The following is a 16,410-nucleotide window of genomic DNA, read 5'->3' as shown; positions in this document are numbered from 1 at the left end:
CATGTGCCTTTTACTGAAGAGTGGCTTCTCTCTGGTCACTCTACCATAAAGGCCTGATTGGTGGAATGCTACAGAGATGGTTGTCCTTCTCAAAGGTTCTCCCATCTCCAGAGAAACTGGTCTGTCAGAGTGATCATTGGGTTCTTGGTCACCTCCCTGACCAAGGCCCTTCTCCCCCGATTGCTTATATAGACAGGTGTGTGCGTTTCCAAATCAGGTCCAATCAATTTAATTTACCACAGGTCGATTCCAATCAAGTTGTAGAAACATCTCAAGGATGATCAATGGAAAAAGGATGCACCTGAGCTCAATTTCGAGTCTCGTAGCAAAGGGTCTGGATACTTATGGAAATAAGGAATTTCATTTTTTATCATTTTTTTAAATGTCTAAAAACCTGTCGTCATTATAGGGTATTGTTGGTAGATTGATGCAGATTTGTATTTATTTAATAAAAGTGGCCTTCTTAAGACTAGTTGAGTATCTGGAACATCAGCATTTGTGGGTTCGATTACAGGCTCAAAATGGCAAGAAACAAAGAACTTTCTTCCGAAACTCATCAGTCTATTCTTGTTCTGAGAAATGAAGGCTCTTCTATGCGAGAAATTGCCAAGAAACTGAAGATCTCGTACAATGCTGTGTACTACTCCCTTCACAAAACAGCGCAAAATGGCACGAACCAAAATAGAAAGAGTAGTGGGAGGCCCCGGTGCACAACTGAGCAAGAGGACAAGTACATTAGAGTGTCTAGTTTGAGAAACAGACACCTCGCAAGTCCTCAACTGGCAGCTTCATTAAATAGTACCCGCGAATCACCAGTCTCAACGTCAACAGTGAAGAGGCAACTCCGGGATGCTGCGGGTACTACGTAAAAAAAACAAAGCAGACCTCATGCCTTTCAAGCAACTTTTTTCAAATCATCATTAGTCGTATCATGTAGCTTTACAATGTATTAAAAATCAAAATATGTAGCCCAATGTTTGTAGAACAAGTTATATTATTAACTTTACATTGAGCATATAGGAGTACCTATTTTTGTTAACCGCTCAACACAGAATAGCCGCATGTGCTCACTCCCTCAAATCATTTGGAGAAAATATTTGTTCAATTGTATTCTTCATACTAGAAAATAATGCCACGGAATTATAAGCAAATCTTGTCTGCTAAATGAACTAGTGTAGCAGACAGCCAAATGGCATAGCCAGATCAGTACCTAACATCAGGACAACTCAGAGTATGCTATTCTGTTTTTATGAAATAGACTACATTTTTTTCACATCATGTTTCTTCATACCTGTCTAAAATATATAATGGATTTATTGTGAAGGTGTAGGCTATATTACATGGATTTATTAGACTTTTTAAAGATGTGTGGAAGCCAGGAGACGCGAAATGTATTAATGTTAATCAACTGTCAATTACCATGAGGCCGACAGTTATTTGCTATACAATCACTGGCTGACAAAATTGTGTGACCGCCACAGCCCTAAGTGGGACTATCATTTGTTTTTCAACAGGACAATGACCCGAAACAAACCTCCGGGCTGTGTAAGGGCTATTTGACCAAGAAGGAGAGTGATGGAGTGCTGCATCAGATGACCTGGCCTCCACAATCACCCGACCTCAACCCAATTGAGATGGTTTGGGATGAGTTGGACCACAGAGTGAAGAAAAAGCAGCCAACAAGTGAGAGAGAGGGGGGGGGGGATTGAGAGAGAGGGAGAGAGTGCAAGAGAAAGACCGTGGCTAGTGTTTGTTTCTTGGCAGAGCCACAGGAAGCAGTCTGAATCCTGAGTCCACACACTGTGGCATTCCAGCCAGGCCATGCCATTCACCAAACACCACAACAAAGTAGAGACAGAAAACAAACATTGTGAAAATGAATAAATAAACTTTTGTACAATTAACTTGCTGAAGTCAGACCCATGACACTTTCACACATACTGTACTCAGTATTTACAGTCCAGCAGAGACTAAAGAGAGAGAGCGAGAGAGAGAAAGAGAACGTTTCTACACTACTCTGGCTCCATGCTTTAAGTTCTGTGTTCCTCCCACCCCCTACATCCTCCTCCGAATGGTCTCCTCTGTTGTCCCAGAGGTCTCCAGGAGAATGTGATAGGTTGCCAAACTGCAAATAGGTCAGCAATAGGGGCCCAAAGATTTTCTCCAAACTCCTCCTCCAAATGGTCCGTCCCAGCAGTGCCGGTGCCAAAACCTGGATACCACATTGGCCGAGCCCTAGCTAGCTAGGAAACCTGCCAAACCTTGTCACAGACACAGCTAGCCTAGCTCTACAGTAAGTACCAAGCACACTCCTTTTGACAGCTACACAGAATTGAATTTCACTACCTACGTGAGAAAAGTTGGACAAAGAATATATCAAACTCTGCCAGATGTCCAACCGTGAAGAAAGAAAACTAAAACTCAAACAATGTGATGTCACATCGGTTACCAAACTACAGGCGGAATTCCATGGATTCTAGAACCATAAAGATTTGTCAGGGGACAGGACAGATTTTTCTCTCTCTCTCTTTTCTCTTCGTCCTCTTCTCTCAGAAGAGGAGTGGACTGGACCAGTCACTGTCTTAGACCTGAGCTCACATTGCTCCACAGTTGGAGACAACAGCCTCTTGGAAATCTCTAGGAAAAATGTTTCACTGCTCCTTTGTCTCTGTCACTCTCCATTAAAGACTACTACTCTACCTTTCTTTCGCACATGCAACCTTTAAAGTGTTAGCAAGTGCATTGTTAACCCTTTAGCCTATATGGATAAAACACATTTTATTCGTCACATGCTTCGTAAACAACAGATGTAGACTAACAGTGAAGCTCTTACTTCCTTAAATTTGGATAGGACCAAATGTAAATGTTTCTAACAGAAGGAATATGAGAAGCATATGCATAACCATGGTTGAATGATACTGTACAGCCCTGCATTCCAATCAGTGACCAAAACGTCAATTTTCAAACTGTATATGGATGGTTGTCATGGTAGTTGTTATGGCGCCCTAATAGCAGCCTAAGCAAAGAGTTCCTGTGAATATGTACAGAATTTAGTGTTTTAAATTTAGTTTTTTTTAAATCAGCTGTTTTGTTTTTGATAAAATAGTTTTGTTGCATAGTTTTTGTATATTTCTAGTAGTTTTGACCCACAGATTTGCACATGGACTGGCAGGTCAAATCAAATTATTTTTGTTTGAATGATGCATCTGGACACTCTACCATCTTTTTTGTTTCACCTGGCTGTTGATCCTTTGAAAACATCTATCGAAGAGTCACCTGACGCTTGAGAGGAAGCTGAGGCAGAGGGCTCGTAGTGAGGACGACTGGCTACTATTCTGAACTGTGTGTGCTGAACTTTCTGGTGCCCAGAGCTGCTGAGGCATCACCCAAGTGGGTGTCATACATTGTGAAGGAGGAGAAGTCCAGTAGCTACATGACTCAGGCTGGTTCCCAGAGTAGCCCTCTACATGATCATCACCAGACTCTTCATCAACCATCTCCCAGACCACCTTCCTCTGGTCAAGCCATGAACAGTCCCTCTCCATCTTTGGACGATGTATGAATTCAAAATAATTGGCCTCTATTGGTTGACCTAACTATAGCTAGGTTACTCATGATGTATTTCTTGTTTGTTTTATGCTTTTGAAGTGCAATGAGACTTATGAAAAGCGCTATGTTATAAATTATTATTATTCAAATATAATTAGAATAGCCAATCAACGTGTGTAATACTTCAGCAAAAACAAAATAACAACTAGAAGAATACATATGGTCTGCATCCCAAATGGCACCCATTCTCTTATTTTGTGCATTACATTAGTGCACTATATAGAGAATAGGGTGCCATTTGGGACTCATAGGCCTACATGGTTTCAATGTAAACATGATGTCCCGATGGTTTCAATGTAAATATGATGTCCCGATGGTTTCAATGTAAATATGATGTCCCGATGGTTTCAATGTAAACATGATGTCCCGATGGTTTCAATGTAAATATGATGTCCCGATGGTTTCAATGTAAACATGATGTCTCGATGGTTTCAATGTAAACATGATGTCCCGATGGTTTCAATGTAAACATGATGTCCCGATGGTTTCAATGTAAACATGATGTCCCGATGGTTTCAATGTAAATATGATGTCCCGATGGTTTCAATGTAAATATGATGTCCCGATGGTTTCAATGTAAACATGATGTCCCGATGGTTTCAATGTAAACATGATGTCTCGATGGTTTCAATGTAAATATGATGTCTCAATGGTTTCAATGTAAACATGATGTCTCGATGGTTTCAATGTAAATATGATGTCTCGATGGTTTCAATGTAAATATGATGTCTCGATGGTTTCAATGTAAACATGATGTCCCGATGGTTTCAATGTAAATATGATGTCCCGATGGTTTCAATGTAAACATGATGTCCCGATTCCAAACAAGACATTTTAAAACGTTTGTCATTTAAGGACATGCTCTTATCCAGAAGGACTTAATAACCTCTTAGAGCTACCCCTCTACTTTTTTCAATTTCCGCCTGAAGACATACCCAAGTCTAACTGCCTGTAGCTCCTGCCCAGAAGCAAGGATATGCATATTCTTGGTATCATTTGAAAGAAAACACTCTGAAGGAGAATGTAGGAGAATATAACACAATAGATCTGGTTTAGATTATACAATGAAATAAACCATACGTTTTTTCTTTTTATTGTTGTATCATCATCTTTAAATGAACAAGATAAAACAAACATTCAGATAGGATGATGGGGACAATTTCAGTGAAAAAATGAGAGGGCAACAGTACTTGTGCAAAGTTTCAGAATGATAACTTCCAAAATGAGTGTGCTACATGACATTTATCATGAAGTCACCCAGGTGTCCCACACAAGTAGCCCAAATGTACTCAAGTGGCCAAATTGGTGAAGGTATACATTTAGAAACAAATAACTATATAGAAAATGCCAAAATGGTATTCTAACACACCCCCCCCAAAAAAATATGGAGAAAAAATTATGAGGGAAAAATGAAGAAAAAACATATACATTTACAAAATAACATGGGTAACTATTTACACACTTTCAATATTTGGAAGACCCTCAGTCCTCTATCAAATCAAATGTATTTATATAGCCCTTCGTACATCAGCTAATATCTCAGAGTGCTGTACAGAAACCCAGCCAAAAACCCCAAACAGAAAGCAATGCAGGTGTAGAAGCACGGTGGCTAGGAAAAACTCACCAGAAAGGCCAAAACCTAGGAAGAGACTTAGAGAGGAACCAGGCTATGAGGGGTGGCCAGTCCTCTTCTGGCTGTACCGGGTGGAGATTATAACAGAACATGGCCGAGATTTTCAAACGTTCATAGATGACCAGCAGGGTCAAATAATAATAATCACAGTAGTTGTAGAGGATGCAACAGGACAGCACCTCAAGAGTAAATATGAACAGTTTAGGGTTCCATAGCCGCAGGCAGAACAGTTGAAACTGGAACAGCAGCAAGGCCAGGTGGACTGGGGACAGCAAGGACTCATCATACCAGGTAGCCCTGACGCATGGCCCTAGGGCTTAGGTCCTCCGAGAGAAAGAGAGAATTAGAGAGAGCATACTTAAATTCACACAGGACACCGGATAAGACAGAAGTACTCCAGATATAACAAACTGACCCTAGCCCCCCGACACATAAACTACTGCAGCATAAATACTGGAGGCTGAGACAGGAGGGGTCAGGAGACACTGTGGCCCCATCCGATGAGACCCCCAGACAGGGCCAAGCAGGAAGGATATAACATCACCCACTTTGCCAAAGCTCTACACAATATTGTGCTGCTGAGGTATAACAAACAGATATATATATAGAGTACAGGGAACATAAGGTTGAATATATTATGACAGACCAGCTAGATCTACTGTTTTTATTATATTACAACAGACCGGCTGTATATACTGTCTCCATTTCACTTTGGCCATTGTTGTGGGCCTGCCCTCCCCTCAACCGCCTCAAATAGGCTATTTCATGTGGGTTGGGGTGGGGCGGCAGAAACATTTCATCACTTTTCATTACATTTCATTACATAATTTCATCACAATTCATTACATTACATTTTTATATATTGCTTCTAAAATTTAAAAAAAAATCACAAATAATATTTTAGATTATTAATTTCAAACAAGGGCATTAGCATGAGAAGAACTTACCAGTCCAAAACGGTGACATTGTTCCTCTTCTGCAGGCACCGTTACAGATTTGTACACAGTGGCTACAACAGTGTCCTCTCCGTTCAAAAAATATTCCTCCACTTGGGAATCGCTAAGTGAATCGTCCTAAAACAATCTCTGTCTCACACTTCCGATCAATTTCTTCTAAAATTGTGTGTACATCTGTATATCTAGACTTAGATTTAGCTTTCCCTGACTTAGCCACCATACTGATTGATATATAAAACAGCTGAATCTGCGCGTTTACCAAAACAACGCTGTGCGTAAAATGCGTAGCTCCTTCCGGAATAAAACTTCAATAGCGAATGACTCTCTTTACGCTGGAGTTTACGACATGGGTTGGTCTTCCAACACACAACCATTGCATATTGCCGTCTACCCAGCTAGATTTCAAGACGATCAGTGGTCATTGGGTTAAAATACAGTCAATCAACGAAACAGTGGTCATATCATTGGTGCACAGTGATGTCATTACTTGTTGTCTTCAAATCGGTTTCTTTCAGTCAATACGTCCCGCGAAATGGCCCATCAGGTTTGGTTGTGTTACAAACAAACCAGTTGATTGCAATGAAACCAAACATGACTGGAAAAGTCACGTTCTGTGTGGGTTATTTACCTGGAATGTGTCGTCGAAAATGGAATGAGACGGAATTCACGACACAAGCGGTTCACAAAATGTTTTGTTTTAGGCTATAAAAATGAACTTTATCAAACAAAAGATCATTCATTGTGTAATAATGAGCATTGGGATTGCAAACAGACGAAGATCGTCAAAGGTAAACCATTTATTTTAATGCAGTATGTGATTTTGTTACGCCTGTGCTAGTTGTTGTTTTTATGGGGCTCTATCCTCAGATAATCGCATCGTATTCTTTCGCAGTAAATCCTTTTTTAAATCTGACAACGCAGTTGGATTAGCACGATTCTAGGCTTTCGATACATGTGAGACACTTGTATTTTCATGAATGTTTCATATGACTATTTATGTAGCGATCACCGTATGTTGTGGAATTTCAGCCCGCTACCAGGTTCTGTGCTCAGAGAGGTTAACTCGTTTTTGAAAGATGGGCAATGACTCCGCTGTCCTGACTTCAGGGGGCTTGTTCCACCATTGGGGTACCAGGACAGAGAAGAGCTTTTGACTGGGCTAAAAACGGGAGCTTCCCTCCCGTAAGGGATCAGCATCACCACCCTGGATGGTTCCGACCTTGAATATGTGGACATCTATAAGTACCTAGGTGTCTGGCTAGACTCTAAACTCTCCTTCCAGACCCATATCAAACATCTCCAATCGAAAATCAAATCAAGAGTCGGCTTTCTATTCCGCAACAAAGCCTCCTTCACTCACGCCGCCAAACTTACCCTAGTAAAACTGACTATCCGTCCGATCCTCGACTTCGGCGATGTCGTCTACAAAATTGCTTCCAACACTCTACTCAGCAAACTGGATGCAGTTTATCACAGTGCCATCCGTTAAAGCACCTTATACCACCCACCACTGCGACTTGTATGTTCTAGTCGGCTGGCCCTCGCTACATATTCGTCGCCAGACCCACTGGCTCCAGGTCATCTACAAGTCCATGCTAGGTAAAGCGCCGCCTTATCTCAGTTCACTGGTTACGATGGCAACACCCATCCGTAGCACGCGCTCCAGCAGGTGTATCTCACTGATCATCCCTAAAGCCAACACCTCATTTGGCCGCCTTTCGTTCCATTTCTCTGCTGCCTGTGACTGGAACGAATTGCAAAAATCGCTGAAGTTGGAGACTTTTATCTCCCTCACCAACTTCAAACATCTGCTATCTGAGCAGCTAACCGATCGCTGCAGCTGTACATAGTCTATTGGTAAATAGCCCACCCATTTTCACCTACCTCATCCCCATACTGTTTTTATTTATTTATTTTTCTGCTCTTTTGCACACCAATATCTCTACCTGTACATAACCATCTGATCATTTATCACTCCAGTGTTAATCTGCATAATTGTAATTATTTGCCTACCTTCTCATGCCTTTTGCACACAATGTATATATAGACTCCCCTTTTTTCTACTGTGTTATTGACTTGTTAATTGTTTACTCCATGTGTAACTCTGTGTTGTCTGTTCACACTGCTATGCCTTATCTTGGCCAGGTCGCAGTTGCAAATGAGAACTTGTTCTCAACTAGCCTACCTGGTTAAATAAAGGTGAAATAAAAATAAAAAAATAAAAAAAAAAGGGTTGGGAGGGCCAAGAGACCAGAAGTGGTTGAGCGGAGTGCTCGGGTTGGGATGTAGGGTTTGAGCCTGAATGTAAGGAGGTGCAGTTCCCTAGCTGCTCCGTAGACAAGCACCAGGGTTTGAAGATGACGCTTCGACTGGAAGTCAGTGGAGTGTGCGGAGGAGCGGGGTGACATGGGAGAACTTAGGAAGGTTGAACACTAGGCAGGCTGTGGGATTCTGGATAAGTTGCAGGGGTTTGATGGCACAAGGAGGGAGCCCAGCGAACAGAGAGTTGCAGTAGTCCAGACGGGAGATGACAAGTGCCTGGATTAGGACCTCCACTGCTCCCTGTGTGAGGAAAGGTCGTACTCTACGGATGTTGTAGAGCATCAACCTGCAGCTGCGAGTCCCTGCTTCGATGTTTGCAGAGAACAACAGGGTGTAGTCCAGGGTCACACCAAAGTTCTTTGCACTCTGGGAGGGGGACACCATGGAGTTGTCAACCGTGATGGACAGGTCTTGGAACAGGCAGGCCTTTCCCAGGAGAAGGAGCAGCTCTGTTTTGTCATTTGCTGTAGAGAAAAAAGGAGAGGGCCTAGAAAATGAGCCCTGCGGGACACCAGTAGTGAGAGCACATGGTGCAGACACAGATCCTCTTCACGCTACCTGGTAGAAGCGACCTGCCAGGTAGGATGCAATCCAGGAATGTGCAGAGTCTGAGACGCCCAACCCTGAGAGAGTGGAGAGGAGGATCTGATGGTTCATTGTGTCGAATGTAGCGGACAGATCTAGGAGGATGAGAACAGAGGAGAGAGAGTAAGCTTTGGCAGAGCAGAGAGCCTCTGTGAGAGAGGAGTGCGGTCTCATTTGAGTGAGCTGCCTTGAAGCCTGACTGGTCAAGAACATTGTTCTGAGAGAGATAACGAGAGAGTTGGTCAGAGACAGCACACTCAAGTGTTTCGGAAAGAAAAGGGATACGGGTCTGTAGTTTGGAAGTCAGAGGGGGTACAGTGTTGGTTTCTTGAGGAGGGGAGCGACTCTGGCCATCTTGAAGTCAGAGGGGATGCAGCAAGTGGTCAGTGATGAGTTGATGAGGGAAGTGAGAAGTTATCCAGAGATGGTCTGGAGAAGGGAGGAGGGGATAGGGTTGAATGGGCAGGTTGTCGGGCGGCCAGACACCACTAGGTGCAGGATTTCATCTGGAGAAAGAGACAAAAAAGGAAACAATGTAGTGAAAGACCTGGAGGGAAGTTGCAGTGAGATTAGTAGGCAAACAGCCTCTAGTGAAGATGAGGTCAAGCATATTGCATGCCTTGTGAGTGGACGTGGACTGGAAAGGGAGTAAAGAAATGTAAAGAAAGAGGTGGAACAGGCGTCGGGAGGTTAAAGTCGCTAATTACAATGAGTGGTGAGCCATCGTCGGGAAATTAGGTTATCAAGATGTCAAGCTCATTGACTTTCCAAGGGCACCTGGTGGGTGATAGATGACAACAATGTTAAGCTAGAGTGGACAAGGGCAACATAGGCCGGGATGAACTCAGCCTTCTTGACCACAGATCGGCAGTTCCAAACTGTGCAGGGAAACTAGGAATTCCACTTTGGTTGTGCGTGCGGAGTACAATAAATTAGAAAAGGTTGCAGCCATGGGGTGGAGAGCGTCTGTAAAACCTACAGGGAGATGAGAAAACTGGGATGGGAAACACACACATACTTGCCAAAGCTACAAAATGAGATCATCAGAAAATAACTAGCTAAGATACTCAAGTGAGAGAGTGGTGTGGAGTCTTCCTTTCTTTCCTTCCTCCAAAAACTACGCAGATCAATTCCACTAAATTCGGCAACAGTCTTTGTTTGTGTGACAACCCCGCCGCCTGACAATACTGCTGCTCTAAATAGGGAATACCGTTTGCCATTTGGGGCGCAGTCAGAGAGATGACTGCATTATAAAAGAGATCATTGTTATATTTTCACTGAGCTAATCACGTTCCTAACCAGCTTGGTGCCTTTATTAACCACTTCCGGTTGCTTCAGGAACCTTAGAATTGACACAGGTAGACCTCATAGTGGTCTGATGGACTGTCATAGAAGACAGGTTCATAAGGCATTCATAACCCACATAGGCTTCAGGTTGAATTTAGAGGTGCAGGCAATGTATTCCTATGGGGAGAGAAGTCAATGCAAATTGTTTGAAGTAAACACCTTCTTTTAACTGCTAAGGGTTAATGGCTTTATATTAAACTTCAACATGCAAATACATTTAGCGTGGTTCTAATCGTCATAAAGGCTTCTGATTAAGGCTTGTATGTCCATCTCTATCACACTCCAATCTAAAGTACATTCCTGGGGGTCCCATAACATAACAAACCGAGGGACTAAATTGCTTTGGGGAAATGACCGCTGGATCACCGTCTTAGTGTGGACAAACAGATGGGGGAAGAATGGAACAACCTAGGAATCTAGAGGCTACAGGATGACCAGAGCGAGAGAGACTGTGGAGTCAGAAGACCCAGAGGCCCACAACAAAACAAACAAATGGAGAGGAACAAAGTGAAGGGCTGCAGAACTTGACCTTGTTCTAAGGCAGACTGTGTGTCTCAAATGGCACCCTATTCCCATATAGTGTACTACTTTTGACCAAGACCCGCTGCACTCAACAAAATTACAAGAGATCGAGATGCATTCTGTCACTAACGAAAGAGTGTCCATATGTGCGGGCAAGCTCAATCAAGAGCAGATGAAGTATTTGAAAGAAAACAAACACTATTTGAACCCTGGTTTTCTGTATAGTGCAGTACACTCCAGTGTTAGACGACAAACGCTCGTACTATATCACGTGTCACCTAAAATATTTACGTCTATTTAAAAGGTCAGGAATTGGACCACATCTGCCAACAACAGCATGCTGAATGAGCGAGCACATGGCCCTGTGAGGCAATATAGAGAACAAGGACATGAGACCTGTACATGGGAAGCATGTTTAACAATGGGTCTGACCCTATATGAACCTATAGCCTTTACAAAAAAACTATTAGGGCTTATCCCTATTGGGGCGGTAGGTAGCCTAGTGGTTAGAGCGTTGGACTAGTAACCGAAAGGTTTGCAAGATCCAATCAACTTGACAGGGCTTTAAGAATTTTAAAAAGAATAATGGGAAAATATTGTACAATCCAGGTGTGCAAAACTATTAGAGACTATAATTGTTGCTAAAGGTGCTACAAAGCATTGACTCAGGGGTGTGAATACGAAATTAGATATTTCTGTATTTTCTAATTTAATACATTTGCTAACCTTTCTAAAAACATTTCACTTTGTCATTATGGGGTATTGTGTGTAGAGTGCGAATATTTAATCCATTTTTAATCCAGGCTGTAACACAACAAAATGTGGAATAAGTCAACGGGTATCAATACCTTCTGAATGTGCTGTAACAGTATACAATCCTTATGGATTACTAACTACAGGCTTAACTGAGGTACAACCAAAACCACAACACCTACTGTATAGCTCTATAGACAATACTTTGTGCAACCTCCCCTTGTGAGGATCACATCACTGAGCCTTTTTCTAAAATGTTTTATGAGTTGGAGAACACATTGGGAGGGATCTCAGACCATTCCTCCATACAGGATCTTTCCAGATCCTTGATATCCTTAGTCGGTGTTTATGGACTTTCCCTCTTCAATTCCAGATAACATAACATCCTTTCCTAAACGTTTGGAACATACAATATAGCTCAGTATTTTTATGATTTATTTAAGTATTTTTATCACATCTTTATAAAGGGGGCCAATAATTATGGACCCCACTGTACATCCCATAAAGATGTTTTAATACATACAGATGACCGGGAGACAAGCTAGAGAGCAGCTGTCCAGCTAACAGCTTGTAAACAAGAGGAACACCCATCGTTTCATGGTTCTTTTTCTCCCACAAAACCTCATGCCTTATCTATATTATGACAATTGAAATTTGGTTGTGTTATTGTGTCAAATGTGTTTGTTTGTTGGGCTGAGTACTTTGAGTTAAGTTATTTGAAAACACACACACCTTGCAGTCTGAAACAACACAACAGCCCTCTCTCTCTCTTTCAGCTTGAGATGTTGTCGGGTTCAAACGAAAAGCAGCATCCGGGATAATTCTTCGAGACGTTATTTGGACAAACAGACTGAAATAAAAAAGGGGAAAATAAGAGGGAGAAAATGAGGAAAATACTATGAGCCACAAATTAAACCCATGCATGCTTCCCAAATTGCATCCTATTTCCTTTATAGCACATAACTTTTGACCAGGGCCCATAGGAAATTTGGGACACAACCCATGAAAACCAAAATAGAAAACATTCATGATAAAAGCAGCATTGCGCTGGGGTGAGCTCTAACTTGTTTTTGGAAAGCTTCCTCTCTCTTGGTATCTATTTCACTCTCTATCCATCTCCCTCTCTCCCACAGTCTCTCACCATTACTTAACTTAAAGAGAAAGACAGCCCAGGTCACATTGCCGAGTTTGTCGCCTGCCTAGCTAGCTACATGACATGATGAGCATAGTGCACGCACACGCACACACGCACACGGTCTGGGGTCGAAGCACTCAGGAAAACACTAACAAGATACCTGTCTATCTATCTCCCTCTTTCCTTTGCTCACTACTTACTTCATTCCCTACCACCCTCTTTATCTATCGCCGCCTCTCCCTGTTCTCCTGACACCCTATTTCTCTATCACTACCTCTCCCTGTTCTCCTCCCACCCGTTTTCTCTATCGCTGCCTCTCCCTCTTCTCCTCCTCTATCTCTATTGCTGCCTCTCCCTCTTCTCCTCCTCTCTCTATTGCTGCCTCTCCCTCTTCTCCTCCTCCATCGCTGCCTCTCCCTCTTTTCCTCTTTATCGCTGCCTCTCCCTCTTCTCCTCCTCTTTCTCTATCGCTGCCTCTCCCTCTTCTCCTCCTCTTTCTCTATCGCTGCCTCTCCCTCTTCTCCTCGTCCTCCTCTATCGCTGCCTCTCCCTCTTCTCCTCCTCTTTCTCTATCGCTGCCTCTCCCTCTTCTCCTCCTCTTTCTCTATCGCTGCCTCTCCCTCTTCTCCTCCTCTTTCTCTATCGCTGCCTCTCCCTCTTCTCCTCCTCTTTCTCTATCGCTGCCTCTCCCTCTTCTCCTGCTCTTTCTCTATCGCTGCCTCTCCCTCTTCTCCTGCTATTTCTCTATCGCTGCCGCTCCCTCTTCTCCTCCTCTTTCTCTATCGCTGCCTCTCCCTATTCTCCTCCTCTTTCTCTATCGCTGCCTCTCCCTCTTCTCCTCCCCTTTCTCTATCGTTGCCTGCCTCTCCCTCTTCTCCTCCCCTTTCTCTATCGTTGCCTGCCTCTCCCTCTTCTCCTCTTTCTCTATCGCTGCCTCTCCCTCTTCTCCTCCTCTTTCTCTATCGCTGCCTCTCCCTCTTCTCCTCCTCCTTCTCTCATTCTGTGCTTGAAGGCAGCACAACTTCCAAGCAGCACAGCACACATTTTTTGACCAACGCCAAGATGTTTTTTTCCATGTACTGTATCCACATTTTAGCCCTTTTTCCCCCCACTGCTTTTGTTTTTGACACAATCTTTGGCATCGGCAGACAGAGAATAAAAAATACTTTGTGAGCTAAACAAGTCTAAATCGGCATGTGTTTGTGACAACTTTGTTAAACAACACCAAACCCAACCAAATACTGACAGTGTGAAGCTTGCCCTTTAGCCAACCTAGCCCGGAGTGTGGACCTCTGACAAACTAAACTCAATAATAAGTCAAAGGGAAACAGGCCGTGAAGTTATCACTACTCTGTGGTGTGGCAGACCTGGGGTTCAAATAGAATTGATACTTTTAAAATATTTGAACTAGCACTTGAATGCGCTTGCCTGGTTCCAATGGAACCATTGGGATAGTCCCAAAAGTGCACACCCCGTCCATGTGGCATGCACTCTAAACAGGCTCAATCAAACGCTTCAAAGTATATTCAGCTGAAATATTAAGGAGAATCTCCCATCAGCATGGGCTGCAATTAGGAGAGATGTTGACATTGTTTGTATCCCTCAATCTTACCTGCAAAAGACAAACAACACTTCTAATCGCTGATACCCAACAGTTGTTTGGTTATCACTTGTGACATCCACTATCCACAGCAACATCATCTCCCACAGTATGCCTAGCACTAGGAGGAGTTATTTCTGACCATGTGAACTGAGCCTGTTACTCTGGGCCCAGGTTACTCAGGCTCCCAGCTTGATTAGAAGTAAGGCCTAGTTGTAGGATATAACCAGGGTCTAGACCCTAGAGTTTATCCTGGTTAGGTCATGTGGTCAGAAAAACTCCTGGTCCATAGGGTATTAAAACGCCTGAAAAACCAATCCAACGTTTGGGGTAGGCCTACATCAGCTCGGACGTGTCCTCTTTGCCAGGGAAGAGAGTGTAGTCATTGCAGCCTGTTGCATTCCCTCCTCCTCCTATTCCTCCTCTCCAGATGATATTTTACCTACTCAATCTCCCCGTAGAGATCCGCCTCCTCCTCCTATTCCTCCTTTCCAGATGATATTTTACCTACTCAATCTCCTCGTAGAGATCCGCCTCCTCCTCCTATTCCTCCTCTCCAGATGATATTTTACCTACTCAATCTCCCCGTAGAGATCCGCCTCCTCCTCCTATTCCTCCTCTCCAGATGATATTTTACCTACTCAATCTCCCCGTAGAGATCCGCCTCCTCCTCCTATTCCTCCTCTCCAGATGATCCTCCTCCTATTCCTCTCCAGATGATATTTTACCTACTCAATCTCCCCGTAGAGATCCGCCTCCTCCTCCTATTCCTCCTCTCCAGATGATATTTTACCTACTCAATCTCCTCGTAGAGATCCGCCTCCTCCTCCTATTCCTCCTCTCCAGATGATATTTTACCTACTCAATCTCCCCGTAGAGATCCGCCTCCTCCTCCTATTCCTCCTCTCCAGAGATCCGCCTCCTCCTCCTATTCCTCCTCTCCAGATGATATTTTACCTACTCAATCTCCTCGTAGAGATCCGCCTCCTCCTCCTATTCCTCCTCTCCAGATGATATTTTAGCTACTCAATCTCCCCGTAGAGATCCGCCTCCTCCTCCTATTCCTCCTCTCCAGATGATATTTTAGCTACTCAATCTCCCCGTAGAGATCCGCCTCCTCCTCCTATTCCTCCTCTCCAGATGATATTTTACCTACTCAATCTCCCCGTAGAGATCCGCCTCCTCCTCCTATTCCTCCTCTCCAGATGATATTTTACCTACTCAATCTCCTCGTCCTCCTCCTATTCCTCCTCTCCAGATGATATTTTACCTACTCAATCTCCCCGCCGCCTCCTCCTCCTATTCCTCCTCTCCAGATGATATTTTACCTACTCAATCTCCCCGTAGAGATCCGCCTCCTCCTCCTATTCCTCCTCTCCAGATGATATTTTACCTACTCAATCTCCTCGTAGAGATCCGCCTCCTCCTCCTATTCCTCCTCTCCAGATGATATTTTACCTACTCATATTTTACCTACTCAATCTCCCCGTAGAGATCCGCCTCCTCCTCCTATTCCTCCTCTCCAGATTATATTTTACCTACTCAATCTCCCCGTAGAGATCCGCCTCCTCCTCCTATTCCTCCTCTCCAGATTATATTTTACCTACTCAATCTCCCCGTAGAGATCCGCCTCCTCCTCCTATTCCTCCTCTCCAGATGATATTTTACCTACTCAATCTCCCCGTAGAGATCCGCCTCCTCCTCCTATTCCTCCTCTCCAGATGATATTTTACTTACTCAATCTCCCCGTAGAGATCCGCCTCCTCCTATTCCTCCTCTCCAGATGATATTTTACCTACTCAATCTCCCCGTAGAGATCCGCCTCCTCCTCCTATTCCTCCTCTCCAGATGATATTTTACCTACTCAATCTCCTCGTAGAGATCCGCCTCCGCTGCTTTGTAAATAGTGTTCGGGTGATAATAACAGGGAAGGACATCATAATTATAA

General features: G+C 43.5%; 1 protein-coding gene across 15 annotated transcripts in view; it reads right to left on the bottom strand.

Moving 5' to 3' along the window:
• The window catches only part of LOC139392081 (thyroid hormone receptor beta-like), a 118,388-nt gene that overhangs the window by 56,203 nt on the left and 45,775 nt on the right, over nucleotides 1-16,410 (bottom strand). For 6 of the 15 annotated variants that reach the window (XM_071139787.1, XM_071139792.1, XM_071139791.1 and 3 more), the window contains exon 2: nucleotides 12,460-12,577. The exons of the other annotated variants lie outside the window; for them this stretch is intronic. The gene's annotated coding sequence lies outside the window, so the exon portion shown is untranslated. The remainder of the gene's footprint in view (nucleotides 1-12,459; nucleotides 12,578-16,410) is intronic. 15 annotated transcript variants of the gene reach the window in all.

The sequence above is a fragment of the Oncorhynchus clarkii genome, chromosome 32, assembly GCF_045791955.1.
Source record: "Oncorhynchus clarkii lewisi isolate Uvic-CL-2024 chromosome 32, UVic_Ocla_1.0, whole genome shotgun sequence".
Classification (NCBI taxonomy): Eukaryota; Metazoa; Chordata; class Actinopteri; order Salmoniformes; family Salmonidae; genus Oncorhynchus; species Oncorhynchus clarkii.
This window is presented reverse-complemented; position numbering and strand designations above follow the sequence as displayed.